The following is a 5,398-nucleotide window of genomic DNA, read 5'->3' on the forward strand; positions in this document are numbered from 1 at the left end:
ACAAACCTGTTTGTTCTCCTAGCAGTCCACGGCAAATTCAACACTCTTCTCTAGCACCACAGCTCAGAGGCATCAATTCTCCTTCTATCATCCTTATTCACCGTCCAACTCTCCAATGCATAGCATGTAATTGCAAATACTATAGCCTGGATCAGGTGCACCTTAGTCTCCCGCCTGACGTCATTACTCTTCAGTACTCTTGAGAGGTCCCTCACAGGCGACTTTCCCAATGCAATTCGTCTCTTGATTTCCTGGCTGCTGCTACCAAGAGTGTTGACTGTGGCGCCAAGCAAACTAAAACTGTTAACTATCTCAATCTCTTCACATCCATATTGATGCTGCCAATTGGCCCAGTGGTGAGGATCTTTGTTTTCTTGATATTGAGCTTCAGTACATATTAAAGACTGCAGTCCCTGACTTTCTGCAGCAAGCACTTCAGGTTCTCCTCAGTTTCAGCAAGTAGGGCTGTGTCATCTGCATAACGCAGGTTGTTGATGATTCTTCCACCAATCTTGATGCCACATTCGTCCTCGTACAGCCCAGCATCTCAGATGATCTGTTCTGCAGACAGATTGAAAAGGTATGGAGACAAAATATGTCCCTGATGGGCACCTTTCTTGATTGTGAACCATCCAGTGTCTCCCTGCTCTGTTCTGACTACTGCTTCTTGGTCCAAGTATAGGTTTCACATTAGCACAATCAAATGTTCTGGGATTCCCATTCTTCTCAGAGTCAGTCATAGCTTGTTGTGATTCACACAGTCAAATACCTTTGCATAGTCAATGAAGCACAGATAGACACTCTTCTGGTATTCTTTGCTTTGTAACAAGATCCATCTAATATTAGCTATAATATCCCTAGTACCACAACCGCTTCTAAATCCAGCCTGCATATCTGGCAGTTCTCTGTTGACATGTTGTTCCAAACGTTTTCTGATAATTTTCAACAGCTTATTGGTCTAGGTATAGGTTTTACATTCTAGGATTCTCATTCTTCTCAATGTCAGCCATAATTTGCTATGATCCACACAATTTTAAGATTGCTCAGTATTTTGATTATTTCAGGGTTGGCTTGGTGTGTGTGTTTTTTTGTTTGTTTTTTAAGGTTTAAAGATTATCTTAGAGCAGTACTTTCAGAGGCCCATTCATAATCTATGGTTACAGGAAGTCCATGACAATGTGAAATTTTGTTCTACCTTCTCCCCTTTTGTTCAGGATTCTTTCATCAAAATGTTGGATAATGGGAGTAAAACTCAAAACCATAACGTTCTTAAGAGACAAACTGGGTATAAAGAGACTGCCAAACACAACCAGAAATGTACAATCTAAAGAGAATAAAATTGATGCATGGGACCTTCTAAAGATTAAATCCCTGTGCACATCAAAAGCTTTTTCCAACAGGGTGAAAACAAAACCTACAGACTGGGAACAAACATTTGGTAATTCTATCTCAGACAAGAGTCTTATAACAAAAGTTTACAGAATACTCTTGGGCCTCCACAAGAAAAAGACTGATAATCCAATAACAAAATGGGCAAAAGACATGGAAAGATGCTCACAGAGGAAGATATTCGAATGGCAAACAGACACATGAAGAAATGCTCCAAATCACTGGCAATAAGAGAGATGCAAATCAAAACTATAATGAGGTACCATCTTACTCCAGTAATAGTGGCAAAGTTTAATAGGGCAGCAAGTAATAGATATTGGAGAGGATGTGGCAAGAAAGGAACCCTTAAACATTGTCGGTGAGATTGTAAAATGGAGCAACCATTCTGGAAGGCAGTTTGGCGCCTCCTCAAAAAGCTGAACATAGAAATTCCATATGCCCCAGCTATTCCACTACTTAGAATATACCCTGAGAATATGAGAACTGAGGCACAAACTGAGATTTGTACACCAATGTTCATAGCAGCATTATTCACCATCACAAGAATATGGAAACAACCCAAATGTTCAACCACAAACGAATGGATTGAGAAATTATGGTACATTCACATAATGGGATACTCTGCAGCACACAGGAGTAATAACTTTGTAAATTATTACCTAATTTGGGAGGGATTGGAGGGTATTATCCTGAATGAACTAACTCAGTAAGAACAATGTGGTATAAAATAGTTAGTGTAGGATCCAGGAGGGGTGGGAGAGGCTGGAAGCAGAGGGATGTGGATGTGCAAGGGGAAGGGGGGGGATTAAGCATTGGGCTGTATAATTTGATGGGTTGGGGGCTGAGGGAAATTGAAAGAATTTGTTCAATTTGTATTTGAATTTTGTAAATTAGTATATATATGGATGGATAGATAGATGATAGATAGATAGATAGATAGATAGATAGATAGATAGATAGATAGATAGATAGACAGATAATGTTTGGTAATGGCAGCCAGGTACCAAGCAGTTTGTCTGGTCTCATAAAGGATGCATTTTTTTCGTGGGGTTGATGAGCTATAGATCCAATTTCCTATTCTAGACTCTTTCCTGTGTTGCTTTAAGTGAATAGACACCAATTACTGTACCTTGAATAAATGCTTGAAAGTTTTTAAGACTCCAAGCACTAACAAAAGAACTAGGAGGTAGACAGGAGGTAGACCAGAAGCACTAAAAATGTTATGTATAATAGTACTTTTTCAATTGTTATAATTTCAATGTATTTTATGTTTAAAAAGTCAATAAAGAAAATTAGATGAAAATAAAAATAAAACGTTCCCTATTATTTTTCTCTGTGTTTGAAGATGAGAGAAGCAAGGTAACAGAATATTTATCATATAATCCACTGTTGCTAATAAAAAGTATACATTCATGTATATGCATCAAAATATATTTTATAGTACTATTTGAATTTTTTGCCATGGATATGTTATTCTTTTTTTTATACAAAATACTTAGTTATCTTTATAAATATATTATAATAAAAATGTTTATAATGCATTTAGTAAAAGAGCAATATATCAAATTGCTTGGATATTAAATTTTCAGTAGTAAAGGGCCAGTATGGGAAAACGAACAGACAAAAGACTATGCTTTTGGGGAAAAAGCCAAAATGTCAAACAAATCTGTTGCTATCATTCTGACTCATAGTAACACTATTGGGCAGGTTTGATCCACTTCATAGGCTTCCAAGGCTGAAATCTGTATGGAAGCTGACTACCATAGTTCTCTCAAAGAGCAACTCATAGATTCAAACAGTCAGTCTTTTGGTTGGCAGCCAAGCACTTCCTAATTGTGCTACTAGGACTCCTATTATTATTATTATTATTAGTAGTAGTAGTAGTAGTAGTAGTAGCCTTAAAAACATAGTCCTGTGGGCATGACTGTATCTCTGATGCTTCAAGATTGAGAGATATTTTGCCTGATTGTTAGCTGTTGTTGTTATTCCTGTTGTTATTGTTGTTGTTATGATGTGCTATTGAGTTGCCTATGACTCATAGTGACCCTATGTGCAACATCTGTGAACCCTACCCTATCCTGAGCCAACCTTACCATCTCTGACACACCTACTACCCCCATTACTCCAATCACTGAGTCAATCCATCTCATTGAGGGTCTTCCTCTCCTGTGCTGTCCCCTCTACCCTTCGAAGCATAATGTCCCTCTGCAAGGACCGATCCCTCCTTGCAATATATCCAATGTATGTCAGAGGGAGCTTCAGAATCCTTGCCTACAAGGAGCAGTTTGGTTTCAACCTCTCCAGGACAAACTTGTTTGTTCTCTTAACCATCCATGGAGCATTCAATATTCTTCTTCAGCATCCTTAGTGATTGTCCAGCTTATGTTAAGACCACAGAATCTACTGGGCTTCATTCTGAGGTCATGGAAGAAGTCCTTTGCCTATAAGAACACAGGGGATATCAAAAGAAATTATTCCTGTAGCGTGGGGTAAGGGGGAAAGTCTATATAATTAATGGCTGGGATTTTTCTCTAAGTACAAAGGTACAGCAATTTCTGACTGCATTAGCTGATAGAAATCCCTATTTCCTCCTCTTTGGCTTTGGTTGGAGGTGCATAAATTTGAATGATAGTGTTATTAACAGGTCTTCCTTGTATGTGTATGGATATCCTGTCACTCACAATATTGTATTTCAAGATAGATCTAGAAATGGCCATTTTAGTTATAAAAGGGACCCTGTTTTTTTCTCCTCACCTTTTCATCTCCAGCATAATAGATCATATGATTGTGGGATTCAAAATGTCCCATTACAATCCAACTCATTTTGCTAATACCTAATATGTAAATATTTATGCATTCCATTTCTTTCTTTACAATATCCCGTTTTCCTACATTCATGCTTCTCACATTCCACGTACCAATTGTTCATTTCTTCTTACAACTGTTTCTCCTCCTTTGTGTTTCCAAATTTGAGGGCTCAACTTCAGTTGCCCTATCTGTTCTCTGCTGCATATAGGGTTTTCAAAGGCCAGTTATGTTTCAGAAGTGGATGGCCAATTCTTTTTCTTAGTCTATCTTAACTTGGATATTCACTGTTAGAAGAATATCTGAGAGAAAAGCGTTTTACCTACCAGATGAAAGACACTCCCTTACAGAAATAACCAGCACATTCACTGTCCACCCACCCCAAGCACGTGTGACTTGTCTCTACCCTTTCCCTGCTACATCTCATTTCCATAATCCATCTCTAGTTTAGGAGGATGTAAAATTATCCAGAAAAGAATCGAACAGTACATTGACAGAGAATTACCAGAAATATAAGCTGAGTTTAGAAGAGGTCTTGTGGCACTAGGAACATTATTGTCAATGTCAGATGGATCTTGGCAGAAATCAGAGAGTACCAGAAGAATGACTATGTAAAGGTACTTGACTGTGTGGATCACAATAAATTGTGGCTAACATTGAGGAAAATGGGAATCTCAGAACACATGATCGTACTTATACAAAACCTATACTTGGACGAAGAATCAGTCCTCAGAACAGAGCAAGGAGGCAATGCATGGTTCAAAATCAGGAAAGGAGTGCATCTGGGACACCGTATCTTTTCAAACTGTATGCAGAACAAATCATTCAAAAGGCAGGGCTTTATGTTGAGGAGTGTGGTATCAAGATTGGATGAAGACTTGTAAACAACCTATGACATGCAGATGACACAACCTTACTTGCTGAAACTGAAGAAGACCTGAAGCACTTCCTTCAAAAGGTCAAGGACTGTAGTCTTAAACATAGATTGAAGCTCGATATCAAAAAGACAAAGATTCTCATCAGTGGGCCAATTGGCAGTGCCATAATAGATAGAGAAGAGATTGAGGTTGTTAGCAATTACAGTTTGCTCGGCTCCACAATCAACACTCTTAACATCAGCAGTCCTGAAATCAAAAGACAAATTGCATTGGAGCCTGTCATGGACCTCTCCAGAGTACTGAAGTGCATTAATGTCAGTCTAGAT

The sequence above is a fragment of the Elephantulus edwardii genome, unplaced genomic scaffold (assembly GCF_000299155.1).
Source record: "Elephantulus edwardii isolate Elephantulus edwardi_28Jun2011 unplaced genomic scaffold, EleEdw1.0 scaffold00031, whole genome shotgun sequence".
Lineage (NCBI taxonomy): Eukaryota > Metazoa > Chordata > Mammalia > Macroscelidea > Macroscelididae > Elephantulus > Elephantulus edwardii.